Here is a 19133-nt window from a genome sequence, read left to right as displayed (position 1 = left end):
CTAAGTGTGTGGTAATTTGTTGCACAATAGTAAGAAATTCACACAGATTTGGGTGCCTGGAAGCGGGTGCCAACAATGTAATGATATTTAGAATAAGACATTGTTATTGAAATTGGTTGGTTGGGGGAGACTAGAAGAATGTTAACAAGCATGGATGTTAAAGATTTTATGGTAAGGGCTCAAAAGGAAGTGAGGAACTTGTTATTGAAAACTGAAAAATTGGAAATACTTGTTAGGTAGTGGCAGAAAGCTTACAAAACATATCATATAAATTATGAACTTGGACATTTAGCTGAGATTTCCAAAGAAAATTTCTGAAATGTGACTTGATTTCCTTCTGCTAGAGGGGAGAGATAAATTGGAGGAAATTTATTAAGCAGAATAAAGTGACTACTTGATGATTTTGAATATTCCCAGCCTTCTCAGATTAAAATTTAAGACACTGCTCATAGCAGTGTGGTGCAGGAAGAAGTCAAGTGTATTCCTGTACAAACTGAAATTATTGAAAGATCAGAAGGTTAGAGAGTCTATTCACAAGAGATTAAGGATCTGTCTTAGATCTTCTCACTAAAACTGCTAAAACTACAGTCTCTAGGAAGCTTAATAGAATTGTGCATCATCCCCCCAGCAGAATAAGCCAAAAATAGGGAAAGTATTACTTTATAAATTTCTATAGGCAAGATTATTTCAAAATAGAGTAAACCCCCATAAAATCTATGCAAACCTCACAAGATTCCTGTGAAAAGCTGTATCATCATAGGCATGTTAGTTTGGTCTAAAACGTCAGAATAAATGATAAAATATGTGTATGGCTTTCAATCTGCTACCCCTCAAATATACTGGAAGGAAGCAGGGCATATAAACTCCTAATTGCTGCTATAACAAATTACCAGATAGTGGCATAAAACAATGGAATTTTTCGTATCTTATAGTTCTGGCAGCTTTTAGAATCAAAACGTAGATAAGGCTGTGTTCTTTCTGGATGCTTTAACCTGACTGTTTGTCTTTTCCAGTCGAGTTGCTGCCTGAATTCCTTGGAATATAATTCCTTATCTCACCTTCAAAGCCAGGAGTACAGAATCTTTAAATGACTCACTTTCTGATCTGTGCTTCTGACACATCACCTTCTTCCTGACTGCTACTTCAGCCACTGTCTATAACTCTTGAGATTATCCTGAGCCCATCTGAATAATATAAGATAATGCTTCCATTATAAAATCCTCATTTTAGTGAAATCTGTATAGGTCTTTTTTCTATGTAAATAATATATTTAGTTTCTGGATGTTAAGACATGGATATATTGGGAGAACGCTATCCCACATGCAAAATATATTCAGCACAACCCAACATTTCCCCAAAGTTTCAAACCATTAAGCCATCAACTCAAATGCCAAAATCTCATCTGAATCTCAGCTCAAAATTCCCAAATGTTACTAAGTCAGTCATCTATATCACGGGAGATTTTGCATATAGTTTACTCTCAGGAAAAACTTACAATCATCTGTGGATCTGTGAACCTAGAAATAAGACATTTGCTTCAAAAATATGATGACAGAGTAGACACAGGTCAATGGTTACAGCTATACCCCTTTAAAATGAGAGAAAGTAGAAGGGACAAAAGTCAACAGTTCCAAACAATTTTGAAATCTAACCAAGAAAACTCTAGTTGGACTCAAACTCTGGGAATAATGTATAATGGCTCATGGATCTGCTTACAGAATGTTGGGAACCCAGCAGCCATCTTTAATTTTCTGCTATCTCTGTCTCTCTCAGTCCAAGGTGTCAGTGCTTTCAGAGTTATGAACGTTCTCAAGAACTTTATGGGCTTACTATATTTATCTGTGGATTGCCTAGATTAGAAGAGATACTTGCCTACATTCCCGTTCTGGAATCATGGTGACCCAGCAGTTTTATAGTTACATTTCTGTTGCACACAGGAAGTATAGCAGGTGGGGGATAATGCTGATACCTCATGTTGCTCCAGACAGGCCATACTTCAGAGTGGTTCTCCATTTTTACTGAGAGAGATGAAGAAAGATATCAAAGCTGGATCAGGGTGTAGCCACTATAACCAGGAATTCAAATTGCATTTCAAGGGCATATTTTAAGATGTTCAACCTGTTAAGGACTAGGTGTTGTGTGGGTGTGTGTTAGATACACAGGAGACAAAAAAGGAAATGGACAGTAAACACGTTGAGCACTTTTGTTTTCTTCTGATATTTGAATAATTATTCAAACTTCTACTTAATATTTATCTAATATACAAATTATTTCATAGTAAAAGTTTAAATTAATATTTAAATTCATCTCTTTTTAGAGTATCTTACAAGTATGCTATGCTTACTATTAAAATTTTATTATAATACATGTTGCTGTTAGATATAAAAAATGTGCTAATTACATAGGTTGTTCGAGACAGATCTTAATCCAAGTGAGCTCCAATCAGAACTGCACCACAAGCCCTCATCTGCTATATGCTGTTTCATTATCCTTCTAAGTAGTCTCTGCTGCCTCATTCAGAGGCATTTCAATTGCGTAAGAGCTGTTTCAATCACTGAGAACATCTGAAAAGTGCTATCGGAGCCTAATTTTATAGTATTATTAAAATGCATGTCATTTCTATTTTAATAGTCTGAACTCCATATCTGTATTAGAATACTGACCTTGCATGTTGATCAACAAATGGCTGATATACAAAATCACTACATCTTTAAATGCGTGCTTAATTTGTCCTGTCCAAAGATAAGTAGCTAGATAATTTCCAGTGATTGTGACTGACCTTGTCTGGACATAATTTATGTATATCATTTGGCATAAATCTCCATTGTATCTTTAATACATTATTACAAAGAATGTATGTCTTTTAAAATCCTGACAATTATAATATTCTTCATTTAAGAAATTGATTCCTTATTTGAAAAACAAAATGCTATAAATTTTTAAAGTCAACACTTGAAGAAATTTTACCATTAGAGATGTTAATGTAAATACCTGGTCTATTTAAATTGTAATTGTTTGGTTGGGTTGCATCCTTTCTAATTTGCTTTTATTTTTAAAGGGGAAGCATTAAACAGGAACATTGGAGTGCTGGGGCTAAATTATTTATAGTATTTTAAACATCTTTTGTAATATTTTTTCATACAGAATAAATGTGCAATACTGAGCTTGTTAAAACTCTCCAAATAAAATATTAAAATTGAATGATACAATTAAGTAAATTGGAAAAATAGTATAATTACAAAAGTGACTCATATATATGCTCTTTTATCTCCTATTCACTTATTTAAAATTATTTTCCCCAGAATAGTTTTTGGAATTGAAAATATTATTAAAAATAAATAATAATGTTGTTCTTCTGTAGATAACAGGATAGCGGGAAAAACATGAATAAATTATACTAAAAAGTGATATGAAATTTCACATAACTAACAAAAACAGATCATAGACGTAAATAAAAAAATATAAAACTATTAAACTCTGGTAAGCTATAATAGGAGACCAGTTAGATGACCTTCAATTTGGTGATGACTCTTTAGATACAACACCAAAAACACAATCCATAAAATATAAAATTGATGAGCTAGATTTCATTAAAATCAAAACTGCTCTGTGGAAAACAACAACAACAAAAAAACTAAATGAACAAAAAAACACTTGTAAGTGAAGTAAAAGATAAGCCACAAATATTTAAGAAAATATTTTCAAAGTATATATCTGATAAAGGACTCATATACAAAATATTCCAAAATTTCTTAAAACTTAAAAATAAAAAAAATCAATTAAAATGTGGACAAAAGATATTAGAACCCTGGCTAAAGAAGATATACTGATATGAAACAAGTCTGTGAAGAAATGTCCACCATTACATACCTATTATTAATGAATTGCAAATTAAATAATGAGATACTATTATGCTCCTATGGGATGACTAAAACCCAAAAATGTCTATAACCCCAGATGCCGCAGGGATGTCAACAAGTAGGAACTCTCATCAATTGCTAATTAGAATCTAACATGGTACAGCCACTTTGTAAAAAACACTGATAATTTTTTTACAGATTTAAACACTGTCTTGCCACATGATCCTGCAATCATACTCCTAGATATTTTCCTAAACCACTTAAAAACCTATGCCCACAAAATATCTACTTATTTATTTTAAAGATCATACTTATTTAGAACTTAAAAACCAGAAGTCACTTATGAGTGAATGGATAAACAAATAGTGGCACATCCACACAATGCAGTATTATTCATTAATGAAAATAACTATCAATCTACAAAAAGGTATGGAAGAAAATTAAATGTATAGGGCTAAGCAAAGGAAGAAAATCTGAAAGTCAAAATTCTGCATGCTTCCAATTATGGAGATGGAAAAGCTATGGAGGAGACAAAGAATCAGTGATCATTGGGATGGTCAAGAAAAAGTTCTGAATAAATGGAGCACGGGGCAAATTCAGAGCAATGAAAGTATTCCGTACTATACTGTAATGGTGGACGTGTGTCATTATATATTTGTCAAAACCCATAGAAATGTACAATGCAAAGAGTCATCCCCTTTCTCAACTATGGAATTTAGTTCATAATAATGCATCAATATTGTTCTACCAATTTTAATGAATATATTACACTAATGCAAGATGATAATACTAGGGAAAACTGCTTGCGATGGGATGGCAGGAGTAAGACTAGATTGGAGCTCTTTGTACTTTTTGTTCACTTTGTTTCTATTAACCTAAAACTTTTGGAAAATTAGTCTTTTTTTTTTTTTTCTAAAAATGGTGCATACACGTGTACCATATGTAGATTAGACCCAGTTCATAAGATATAAGGAAAACAAATGTTACTTGTAGAAAATATTCTTCTATTAGTATTGCTTGTAGAAAATATTCTTTTAGCAGTGCCTGTGGCTCAAAGGAGTAGGTGCCAGCCCTATATGCTAGAGGTGGAGGGTTCTAACCCAGCTTCTGCCAAAACTGCAAAAAAAGAAAAAAGAAAATATTCTTTTATGTAAAAATGATAAGTTAAAAGGTCAGTATTTTAACTCAGATTTTGTCATTTATTCTAAAAACATAGAAAAACATAGAAATTCTGTATATGGTTATCTTTTGGTTTAGAATAGGGTTTTGTAAAATTTACTCATTATTTCCCTCTTGACTGTACCTCAAAAGAATTATTGGAAGCTTTGACCAAGAGTTGAAAATATTTAGTCATAAAAATAAGTAGAAAACTATTGGCATTTTATTTTAGGTTTATGGAATCATCTTAATGACTTCTAAAATCAGGGCTGCCTTGATTTCTCTGAAAGAGATTATATTTATTGTAACACAAGGGAATTTAGAAATTTTAGGCAATTTAGAAATAGAAGTCAATAGTATATTTTCAAGAACTTTTCATCTTCAAGTAAATACCCAAATCACATCAGTCCAACAGCTTTTTCTGCTTTGCCCAAGGGAGCACATCTGCAGGTATCTAGGGAGCCCTGAGACCTAGTCTGAAGCTGCCCCCCAGGACTGGTAGTAGGGGTTGTTCCATTTGCCTAATGATTACCAGTCACTTTAAAGAATGCGGGACAGGACACAAATTTTAGTATGAAGAGAAAACCTTAGAAGTCACTATGTCTTCTCTTTATTCAAATTTTTTGGACAACAAGGTAAAACTTAGTTATAATTTATTTTCTTATTCAAGAAAAAAGAGGGACATGATTCTCCTTCAGCTACAGAAATAAAAAAAGAAGAAATTAACAGGATTTCCACAAAAAAAAAAAAAATGAAAAAGGAGAGGCAGAGGCTTACAGCAATGGATATATAAAACTCACCCTGTCCAAGTACAGATATGGAAACAGCACTAAGGCCCATGACTATTTTGAAATAACATATTTTAACACATATATACCTTTATGAAACAAAAATTAGTTTTTGGATTTTTTTTTTAATATCATCTTAACCTTTGTGGCTATTCTCCAAAATGCCTAAAAAGAAGAACCTAGACATTTACTTTCAAATTGATAAATTTGAAAAAATCATGAATATGAATACTCTTACTATGCAAAGCAAATATCCAAAGGTATTTTACTACACATTTATAGTAGAAAAATATGCTAAGCACCAATATTCCATTTTCTTCCTAACAGATCATTTTGATACTATTTTTTTTAACTGAGGGAAATATATCAAATCACAGGAAACGGAGAATGCAGAAGTATTGTGCTGCCTTAAAGAATGCCAGAGAATGAACTATGTCATCATTAATTGACTTTCCTTTTTTATAGCATTAAATTAACATAATTTCCCAAGTAGCTCCCAAAACAGAATAGTCATCATCTAAAGTGGTGATGAGGCTGTGTAAATTTCACATAGTAACATAAGCTTTATGAATTATTTAAGGAAGGTAGACACCATTCATTCTTGAGCATCCAGAATTAATTCTTCAATCACATTAGAATACATAAGAAACCTTTTTAGCCAAATTGTTTTTATGTACTAAAAAGTTGCTTTAAAAGATGATTTGCATTGTTACGTACTAAAAAAGCTTATTATTCATTTTACTTTAGATAAATGGACAATATCCTTTCTGATACTCAGTGGTTGCAGTATGAAGGACTATATGACAAAAATGTTTTCCACAGCAAATGTCTGTATAACTGTGTATTTTCTGTAAGGTAATATGATGATTTTTTTTCTTCCAAATGATGTACACCATCAACACTTTACAGTTGACAGTTTGCTCATTCGTGGTCAAAGCATCTGGTGCATAAAAGATGTGAAGCAAATAATGTAAAAATATCAAAAACAAATTATTTTGCTGTGTCATCCAACAATGTTTTGTGTAACTCCTCTTTGTGAAAAAGCATCCTGAAATCTGGCGTTTTCTTTTTGCCTGCTGACTTAGAATACTCTAGAGGAAAATCCTTGATTATCCAAAATAAAGCTGTTCTTGAAATCCAAGTACTTTTGGAGAACCCAAGTATTTCAGTGTTCTGCTCTCTCAAGGTAACTATGGGTGAGGCTAGTCCCACTTATAAAGGTCCTTTGAGGGCTTAGGGCCAAAGAAAATTAGTTTTTACACTTCCAAAGATAAATGCAACTTGTAAAGAGAGCAATGTAAAATGTAGACTTCAAAAAGCTAATAGACGCAGAGGAATATTCAAAACAGGGAGAAAAGAATCAGATAGGGAAGTAAGTATAAAGAACGAGGAATCCTAAGAAGAAACATAAGCTTCTTGAGAGTTAATAGTGCAAGTTGAGAGTAACAGGAATGAATGACAACTCTTTAGTTTGATATAACAGCAAACAACAGGGGCACCTGCTCTAGTTTTGATTTTTATGGCTGAAGGTGCTTTAATTTGAGTAAGGCAAAGTTTCTTGTTTGAGATTTTTGGAAATGTGTCTTTGTTTCTTTCAAAAGGGAATACAGTCTCCTTTTACAGAACCAGTTGGTCAATTTCCAAACATGCAATACCTTTTCAAACATTAAATTTATCTGGATTTACCATGGAAACATCTGAAATAATAGCCTTGAACTAATCTTTCTTTTTAGTGAGCTAGATGCCAGATGGTGATTATATTTTAGCATGAATTAAAGTTTGAGTGTTCTAATGCCTGTCCTATTTTCAAAGCTCACATTATAACAATGCTTAGCACCTCCTCAGGCTTTTAGACCCTAAGGAAATGTAATACCCATAATACTGTTATTTTCCAAACTGTACCAATCCTCGGTATGGTCTACTGCATGGCCACACATAGATAGGACTGCCTCCTTTACATAGCTAGAGATTGTTCCCTGGCAGAGCAGAGCAAAGTTTGTCATTTATATTCTCTGAAATTTAAAATAATTTTTAAAAGTCTGCATATTTTATGAAATTTGGCACAATAGATACTGTATAATACATATTGTAAAGGTCTATATTAAGTTTATAATTCAGGAGCATAAGGAAACTATCTTATAAATATTGCATTTAGAAAATAAGGATAGCTATTTTTTTTTTTTTTTGAGAAAGTTTCACAATGTCACCCACAGTAGAGTACTGTAGTGTCACAGCTCACAGCAACCTCCAACTCTTGGGCTTAAGTGATTCTTTTGCCTCAGCCTCCCATACATAGCCATTTTTTAAATCAACATTCTTGTTCTCAAGTCTGTATATCTTTTGGAAGTTATTACCCCATACACAGAGGTAGTCACTCCGTTGTTGGTGATTGAGTAATATTTAGTGAACCTCTCATGTACAACAATACTTGTTAATTTTGAATGGAATAGTCAGGAAAATGCATCCACTACCTGCAAGAGCCCACTAGGATAATAGGGAGATAAGACAGTTTGATATATCTAACACTAAGAACTAGAAGCAAAGTGTAGAAAGGGTGTGTAAAGGTAGGAGGCTGTAACAGCACATCTTCATACACAGGCTATTTTCTTAGCTGAGTTGAAAGTAGAACACACTTAAGCTAAAAAATAAAAATAAAACAGATAAAGAAAACTAAGAAGGGCTCCTGTTTAAGTGGCAAAGATGAATGAAAGCTATTTTCTTAGCTGAGTTAAGTAGAACACACTTAAGCTAAAGAATAAAAATTAAAAAAGATAAAAAAAAAACTAAGAAGGGCTCCCGTTTAAGTGGCAAAGCTGAATGTACATACAGAAAGGTCTGTGGGAAGAATTAGCAACTCTATAACCCCCAAATGTAAGCGTATGTGTAGGAATGGGTGGAAAGTGAGATAAAAAGAAGCAAAATAAGAAGGCAGAACAAAAAATAGAGACCATATCAGGTTTATTCCATACTGCATTTCTTCAAAAAAGATAATTACTTTAGACAAGAAAGACAAAGTAAACAAGCTGTTATTACTCAATCATGGCTTCTGTGTCTAGGTTAACAGGAATGTCATGACTTGCATTGAGGGTGCCCTAACTCCTTTCAGCCTCTGCGCTCTACCATGCAACGAGACTCTAAGCCCCTAACTAGACATATGTCTAGATAATCAGGATTATTTTTATTCGTGTGCAATACTACAAAGTAAAGGATAAAAGAAAGAATAGAAATGAACTTGGGGGATTTGAAAAAAAAAAAAGGCTTTTGGTATCATATCCCTAAAAATACGAAGTATTTTGCATTTCTTTCAGAGTTCCAGAAAATGGGAATAATTATCAAGAATGCTGCAAAATAAGAAAACAAAAACTGATTTGAAAGTGTCTCATTCTCTTTTTCTGAGTTAGAATTACTCTTTACAGAATGCTAACTGGGAGGTAGTGTAAGGTGGAGAACCAGCATGATTCTTGCCTAGGAATTATTGAAGAGTAAGGAGTTGACATCATTTGTTTAGTTAGTAAAACAAACAAACACAAGGAAATGAAGGAGAGCTCCAGTAGGCACTAAGTCATATTGTGTATAGGCAACTACAGAAAGGAAGTGGTAGCCCAAGATACTACAAAGGAATTAGACAACACAGTAGGAGGTAGGACGAGGTGCTACGCTTCAGTTTTCAGCTTGCAGAAACATACAGGATACACTGATTGGATGCTGGTTATTATATGGGACAGACATTTTAGAGACCATTTCTTGCCATGGAGGATGGTGGTGACAGTGGGGATATACATATTTATTAAATCATGTTCTTCATAAGCAAGAATACTGCTTTATTTATAACTTCCACATTTTTCACATAATATTTAGCTTAAGTATTTTATGTGGAAATTGAATATATGTTAACTAAATGGCTTGGGAGTGATGCAATGCGTTTTAAGCTTAGTTACATAACCAGAGAATTTTCCATCAAACATAAATGATAATTTCTAAAAAGATCTAAACAACTTCAAATAGAGGAAACTAGGAAAAAAATAGGCCCTGGCTTATGGGAGCAATTATTTTCACAATAGAACTTGGATCACATAGAGTGAGTCATTTGCCCTGATACGTGGCATGAGATATATTCTACCAAAGGCGTTTTACATTCAATCACAGATATATTCGCCTGCCAAATATAATGTATCATAGGTGTTTGTTTTAATTTAAGAATCTTGGCCTTGAACTACAATGAGTGGTCATTTAGGAATATTTTATAATGGGGCATACAAGATAAAAAATTTCCCTGAGTACATTTCAGAGCTGGGGAAAAATATAAACTATTTTTATTTTCCAGTGCTGTGGCTGTCAACATCTCATGGCTGACAGGTCAATCCTAATAAAACTATATATCTGACAATCTAGATGGCAGGCAGAGGATAGAGATCAATCTTTACCTAGAAAAGCTGATGGATTATGTCATAAAATGACGACGCGATGCTACTGTGACCTTGTATATAATAAGCAAATGACCCTTAAAGTTTAGTAACCTGAATTACTTAAATTACTTTAAGCTCGTGAATCAGTTCCCAGGTATTAAATGAATTCTTCTGTGTTGTGGGTGAAATTATTAGAAAATAAATAAATGTACCAGTATGAAAAGCCAGGAAATATATAAATGGTGCTGCAATAAAATGAAAAGTAGAAATAGATTATTTGTAGCATGTCCATTGTGTGTGATACACACAGTTACAATAGAATCCAAGGGAATTTCTGCAGCACTTCAAAATTTCTAAATAATTAAGAAATAAAGTGGTGGTATTTTATGAAATTATAGTGAAATTTATTTTCTATTGCAATTAAAACAAAAAAATTGTTTTTTCCCTTGTTTTAAATTTTCTAGAATGGAACAATACAACTTCCTATTAAAAAGGGTAGCTGAATTAATTTTTCCTTCATTATCATAGAAAATATACAATACCTTTCCATATCAATGTTAATATTTTTGTTTATGCTTATCTCTGTCAGATGTTATTAAAATATTGATGTGATGATCAAGTTATCATTTCTTGCCATCTGCAGTGATTATCGGTATAGTCAGGTTTGGGGGAAGCATTTCTCTCTTGAAAAAATTAAGCAAGCTTGTATAAAATCTATCTAGGGAAGTATAAGTCAAATGAATTTTATTTTAATTATTGATGAATACAAAATGCTTGCTATGTTTTAAAAATTAATTAGAAAAACTAGCAAAGACATTGTTTAAACATTTTACTTGCATGCTTCTTTTACCTACCTTTTTTCCCCTCAGAAATAATAACATGAGTAAAGAAGCTCAGATTTAAATACAGTATTCTTACATTCACAGAATTTTCTATTATTGTCTTTTGGATTAATTTATAATATGAAGATAAAATAAATTTTAAATTTCAGGATGGGTTTTCTATTCCAATAATGGCATGGGAACTTACATTGGAGTAACACTGCTTCACATAATAATTATATATTCTTGGAGAAAGTATGGAATTAAAATAAAAACAAAAATTATTTGAAATCATCAGTGCAGCTAACTACAGGGAAAATCTGGAAGAGCTGAAGAGGTAAATGACTCTTGTCTCACATGTTAGAGAAACATCAGCAATACCTGTAGCAAGTAATAAATATTCATTCACTTACACTAAAAGTAACCAGTCAGATCTTTTCAATATTTCAATGTTTAGTTCCGAATAATAAATAAAATATTGTTGGAAAGCATGATATTCAGTCAGTGCTCAAGAAGTACTAACTTCTGTTTATTATACAGAAAAATTTTGGAAGATTTTCATGATGATAAAAGGGTATAAAATAGAGTTTCAAGTGATGTGGGCATTTTGTTGACTTCTCAGTTAGGTAAAAGAATTCACTGATTTTTTTTTTTTTTTACAGAATGTAAAAATGGCAGGAAAGTACGTGTGGGGAGGCATTAACTCCCAAAAGATACAGATGTAAGAAGCATCCTTTTAGTAAATATGAGAATCTGATAAAACATATTTTATTTCCTTGAGAAATTATAGAATATAATGGTGGAATTACTATTATTATACGGGTTTGCTTATGCCCATAGGATAAACTATTTGACCTAACAAGGAAATTACATATAATTCCCAGTAAATAGCTGGTATTGACATCTTACATTTCAGGAGAGCCCAAGGTGAAAACACATCATGATTTTTATTAACAAAAAAAAATTAAGTACATATAATTATTAAAGTTCATTTCAAGTACTTCGGATAATGCATAGCTGTGTCACTCTTGACCAAAGACATTTAAAGACTCTGAAAGCTCAATATCTCATACTAAAATTTAGAAAGATCATATGGGAAAAATGAATTTATAGTAATAGCGAGTATATCAGGAAGCAATAGAGGTGTAAAAAACAAATGAGGGAAATAGGACTAGCTTAGAATATCCGAGGCAATAAAACTTTGTCTTAGGAAATCTCAAGCTAATTTCAAGCTAAGGTTAATGAGTTAAATTTACAAAAGAGATATTACACTTCATTATTATAATATTAATAATTATAAAAGAAATAATTGATCTATTGCTTCTGATAGGGAACCATGAAACCAGATAATCAAAAGAAGGCAAAGAAATGACTTTTACTTTTAAATTCCGACATGGTCATCTTTGAAAATAGAATTTGAAACCTGTATCCATCACTAACATCTGATTAATACCAACAAGCTGTTTAAACGTATTTGCTAAATAGATATTTTCACATTAAATAACTATTTGGACAAAATTTAAAACTTAAATAAAAGGGCCAAAGAACCATTCATTTGCATGCAGTGTTAAATTCTGTTTTTCTTTTATATTCTGCAACCCTGGTTTTTTTTTTTTTTTTTTTTGAGACAGAGTCTCAAGCTGTCCCCTGGGTAGAGTGCTGTGACATCACAGTTCACAGCGACCTCCAACTCCTGGGCTCAAGCGAGTCTCCTGCCTCAGCCTCCCAAGTAGCTAGGACCACAGGCGCCCACCACAACGCCTGGCTACGTTTTAGTTGCAGCCATCATTGTTGTTTTGGTGGCCCGGGCTGAATTCAAACCCGCCACCTTAGGTGTATGTGGCTGGCGCCTTAGCTACTTGAGCCACAGGCGCCGAGCCACAACCCTAGTTTTACCAAATCTTTCAACTCACTGCCCTGAGCATGGTGATTCCCAAAAGGTGGAGAAAATGCAAAATGCTCAACTGGTCTAATTTTATAGTTATATAGTAACGTCTAAGTGGTCATCTTGCATTCCTTACAATGCTAATCATCCCACATCTCTTAGTATTTGTGCTTTGTGGAGTTTTCTTTTTTTCCATTTATTGAAAACACTATTACACTTCCCTTCTTATTGTCTCAACTTTCCAGTTTTCTACGCATCTTTCTCACTCATGGCCTTTATTCCAATATACTTGAGCAAATAGAAACTTTCAGAAGGTAAGTGCCTCTGTATCTCACTATCACACTTCTGTATTTGCCTGTATCCTTAAGAATAAGCTCTCTTCCTTCTCACCAGTTACAAAGATAGCTCACACTTTTCGTATTTCACACCAATGTTTTTACTTGTATTCGTGGCCCTATTCTCACTTATATATTTCAGAATTGTCCTCCCATGTATCTAATCTCTGTTTTCAATTTTCATTCTTTAGTATTACATTTTGTGGTATGGTGCTACGGTTTAGATGTTTGTTCCCCCAAACCTCATGTTGTATTTGATCACTAATGCTGGAGTTGGGGCCTAAGAGGAGGTGTGTCGGTCCTAATGGTGTATCCCTTGTGAAAAGATTAATGCCCACCCCTCAGGGAGTGGGTGGGTTCTTGGTCTATTAGTTTCGCAAAAGTCTGATTGTTAGAAAAGAGTCTTCCATCCCTCCCCACTCCCTCATTTCCTCTCTCATCATCCAATCTCTGTGCACATTTGTTCCTCCTCACATTCTGCCTTGAGTAAAAGCTTCTGAGGCCCTCACAAAATAAACTTTTTTTTAAAAAATAAATCACCCACCCTCATGTATTCCTTTATACCAATAAAATGGACTAAAACACAAGTGAGGTAAAAAAACAGAAAAGAAAAATAAATTTCCTATCTCGCATGCTAGGGAACCTTCTGGGCATTTATCAAGTGACAATCTTTGCTTCCTCTAGTAGAAGTTAAATGGGCTTCATAAGCAATTGTGAGGTGGGCAGAGTTCCACAAATTATTCAAGGGGCAATTGCATAAGTTTCAATAACGGGGGTGGGGGGTGGGGAAGGAATAAACCTGGATATCTTACTTCATAAAAAGGTACATGTTCATGTTGGCTATTGTGCAATTATTCTACTAGAGGATACAGCAGCCTCACATTTTAGTAGAACAACTTCAAGAGCAAAGATTGAAATTTGAATCTTAAATTGTTGTGTTTTTCTACTCACAAATCACTCAGAACTATCCTGTACATTATAGTTAATATAGCTTCAACTTACACAGTCACTAAGCCTAAGACAATGTAAATAGTCCCTGATCCTTTAAACATTCTATACTTCCAACCATGTAAACTTGCTACTTATTCCTTAAATAAATATCCACTGGGACCATTTCTTAAAACACCACTGCCTTCAGCCCACTAACAGTCTTCAACATCTTTGTTGTAGACTTTTCAGTTGCCACTAACTGGTCTTGTAATTTTCAGTGTTGTCCCCTAACTATTGATAACCTGGGTGACAAATAAACTGTATAGTCTAATGCAGATTGTAGATATTACTCAACAAGAAACCCATTACCCTTGTTCCTATTACACAGAATAAGGTATAGACTTTTTTTCTAATCCTGTATGATTTTTCCCCATCCTTAGAGTTATCTTCTAGAATTTACTCTCATTCTTTATGTCCAACCACACCATCCTTCTTACATTTTCACCAATGGGCTATGCTTATTTACATTATGTTATCTTTTCCTCTTTTCCTTATTTTCCTCTTTTCCTTATTTACATTATGTTATCTTTTCCTCTTTCTGCTGAAAACACTTGACTCAAAACAACTCCCAATGTTTTTTTTTTTTTTTCCTTTCCTTTTGATAATTCAAGTACCTGCTTAATAGCCATCTCCAGAGAGGTCATCCCTACCTACCCTGTCTAATTTCCTACCCCGTCATCTCCGGCTTCCTGGTTGACTTACTTTCTTCACAGTGTAATCACCATCACGAAGTACTTTTTTTTTTTTTTTATCTTTCATTCAGGTTCTTTGTTCATAGAAAGGTGCCTTGACTTTTCTGACATTTATATCATCTCCTTTTGTTCTTCCTCTTTCAACTATTTTCTAACTCTGATCAAAGCTCTGCAAGATATTTATACCTGAAACTCTTGATATAAAAAGAAGAAAAAGAAAAAAATGAAAACATAACTGAACATTTTCTTAGCAATTTGCCATATAAAGAGCTTTTCCTTCTTTTTATCAAAGTTTTATTTTTTAAGTATTCTGAATATAAAAAAGAACATGCAAATGCATATACGTATTTGTGTGACACTAAGTGTATCATTGATAACCTTCATGAAAATGTGAAATATTATTAAATATCATCAAAATGTGTATATGTGGAAAATAATAGTCTTCTCAATTCAACACCTTATTTATAAACCTTTAATAGACTATACATTGTTACATTTGATATTTTATGTATGCAATATTCTCACATTCTAAGATGCCATAAAATGAACCAATTTGTACACATAAATGTTTTATCATTTTTTCTCTTGTTTTTGTCAGCTATGTGGATTTTGGAACATTATCAAAAACATTTTATTTTAACAATGATTCCAAAGCAAATCACATGGGCTTATTTTTATCCAGATAGGTCTTCTATTCATTCTTAGGGTATTAAACAAATTTCACCAGTAGAATAACAAGGGTTTATTTTTACATTCAGCAAATATCAAACATTAATTTTAAATATGTCTAAGTACTAAAACTCTCACTTACTATTTATACACATCTTCCTATCACCTAAGCATAATAAGCACTTAAAATATCAATGAATGAATGCAGAGAATTTCTTATCTTGAATTGATTGATTCTCAACTCATCTTGATTGATAGTTAAAACTATCAATCTCTATATATTACTCAATAATAATATCTTACTACTACTACTAAATGTTAACCACTTATTTTCTGGTTATAATGTTGAAATAAAAATACAGCTTTGAACATTTTTTATATGCCATGAGTTCTTATAATATCTTTACATTATCTATTTGTATCCTCACAATACCACTAGGTTATAAAGATTGCTATTACAGGCATTTAACAAACAAGGAATCACGAAGGCTGAGAGGTTAAATAAATTTTCTAAACTTAAGCTACTTAAAATGGTAGAATAAGGATTCAGACCAAGTCAAGAAATCAGAAGGGTCAAATTTATGACCAAAACTCTTTAATACCTCTTTTAGATGCCTGTTATCAGAACAGGACATTTTATTTTGACTTATCTGTTAATAAAACAATCAGATAAAATATAAGAAAGTATATAAAGGATGTAAACACAATTGGGAAGCTTGATGTATAACTGGACATAAACTTAACTAAGAAAAAATGTGCTTCTTAAGAATGTAAGCTACATTATGAAAATTAGACTTGTATAAAGCTGGCCTCCACACATTTCAAATCATAGGCATATTAGAGACAATCTATTTGCCATTCTCATTGGAAATAAGTTAAATGTTTATAACAAAAATAAAATTTTCATTAAAAAAAAAGAATTCTACTTCTTTCCTTTTGGATCTCTCCCATTCCTCCCTCCCCAAATCCTTGACATTCCAGAATTTGTCTTTACATATATATATAAATAAAGAAGTCATAGAGCGGTTGGCTTAAGAAATAAGGTAAAGTGGTCTCTCAGTTTCTGAGGGATGTAGCTCCTCTGCTACATCAGCAGATATTTTTTCTTACAAGGTTTTAGTTTTGGGTCTGTTATTTTATATTTTAATGACTATTTGAAATAACTGGCATAAGCTGTTTTAATATGGACCTGAAGTAGAGACTGTGATGGATGAATGTGCGTGCTTACAGATCATTATTGGGAGTGTGGTGGAATAGTAAGGAAATCATTGTAACAGCTTTGGAGAGCAGGTTGTTAGGTTTCTTCCTTCTTCTCAAGAACCAATAGCTTTATTAAAAATGTACCATCCTAAAAGTATAAGGTAGTTTTTCTTCAGCATCTGAAACATGTGGTACTGTATCCATATTTTACTTCTATTTTAAATGCTTTTTCATCAAAAGGTTGCATACAAGGCAGGCATCAGAAACCATATCTATGGGCGGCACCTGTGGCTCAAAGGGGTAAGGTGCCGGCCCCATATGCTGGAGGTGGTGGGTTCAAACCCACCCCCGGCCAAAAACTGCAAAAAAGAAAAAAAAAATAAAGAAACCATATCTACATAGGCATTCTAGATTGATGATTGTACTTACATAAAAAGTAGCTGGAGAAAAAAGTAAATCCCTTCATCTACATGAACATCCTGTGAAATTCTCTTGATCATTATTGTGAAAATATACATTCTATTGTAAGGAGTACATGCAAACTGGCACTTTTAACCAATAAATTATAGCACCACAAAACAACTTTCCAAATAATATAGCTTGGATTGTGTTGAAAAATAAAAATTCAAAAACTCTAGACACCTAAAAAGAAATTCACACCCCATGGCAACTTTAACTAGCTATTCGAGATGTCTAAAAACAGCCAAGAGAAGAGAACAAGTTCGCTGAGAACTGAAGAATTGCATGACAGATAAGCTCAGAACAACTGGTGTGCAATCAAAAATAAAATTTCATTTAAAAAATAAATTATAAAATAATATCTATAATAACACTATAAAATCAAACACATAGAGATAAATGAGCCAAAAATGTTTAATTTCCTACAGTAAAGGTTCAAAGCATTGGTCAGAGATAAAAGAAAATGGAAATACATTTTTGTACTATAAAATTCATATTGTGAATATGCTCAGTCTAACCACAGTGACCTGTAGAACCAATGTGATTCTCGTAATAACTTTGGCAGACTTTGTTGAAGAAAATAAGAGAAGAACTAAAGAATGTATATGAAAATGCAAAAATATTGACTCAGGGAAAGAATTAAAAAAATTGATAAATCCCTTCTAATTTTCTGATTTCAATAAGAAAGAGGGAAACAACCACATTTTGAAAATATCATATAATCATGGGCAAGATATTTGAACAAATAAATGAAATACACATTCAGCCATTAAAAACATGTTCAACGACATTTGTAATTAAAGGTTTTCTTCAGATTCAAATTATGTATTCAGTATGTATATGATACTTACAGTTAAGTGTGAAGAGCAGCAGAAACTCCCACCCATTGCTGGGGGAAGTGTGAAATCGCACAGACTTTTTGCAGGGCTAATTTGCCATTTCTTACAAAGTTAAGACCTAGCCAATAGAGCAACAATCCACCACTAGGTGATTAAAAAAGAGAAATGAAACCCTTGAGAAAGAATTAGTATAACAGCCTTGTTCACAATAGCTAACCATCAGAAACATATTACATATCCTTCAACAGCAACAAAACATATTTTGGCATATGTCACCTGGTGAAATATCAAGAGTTCATGCATACTTTATACAAAAAAGTAACATTCCATCAAAACTATTTTAAGGGGGTAGTAATTAGCTTGCATCTAGTTGCTTTGAGGAGGAGTAGACAGGAAGAAAAAATGACTAGGAAAGGGCACAATCAAATTTTCCATGGTGATGAGATATTCTGTCTGCATTTTATTTTATGGAATATTGCATAATGTATAGACAATAGTCGAAACTCATCAAACTAACTTACAACCCATGCATTGATAGAATGGTATGTAGGGCTCTGGATGGGAGATGGTCCCTACATTTCTTCACACCTACAGATTCTTTTAATAAACTGCAATGCAAATGTAATAAGGAGAAAAAAGAATCTGACAAAAGTGAGCATATAGACATGGTGAAAAAAATTCACGCTGCTCTACAAACTTACAAACATGGTGGCCATACCTTGCTCAGGTGATCACTCCTCACTCAGCGCTTTATACTAGGGAAACCATGCAGGTGAATAACAGCACACCTGTCCCAGGATATTTCGAGCACTAGTACTGACAGGAGAGGAAACTGAGAAGAAATATATTACATGTCTATCACTGGAAATAGTGATGAATAAAATGTATTTAAATAAAATGAACAACATGAATTTATTCACATTTGGAATAAATAATAAAGGAGCTGTTACTGTGGTTAAAACCAACGGATTACACTCAAACATGGATATGTTATATATTTAACATGGCATTAAATACAATTTGCTCTAATT

This window comes from Otolemur garnettii, unplaced genomic scaffold (assembly GCF_000181295.1).
Source record: "Otolemur garnettii isolate 467f Iridium unplaced genomic scaffold, OtoGar3 scaffold00034, whole genome shotgun sequence".
NCBI classification, from domain to species: Eukaryota; Metazoa; Chordata; class Mammalia; order Primates; family Galagidae; genus Otolemur; species Otolemur garnettii.
This window is presented reverse-complemented; position numbering follows the sequence as displayed.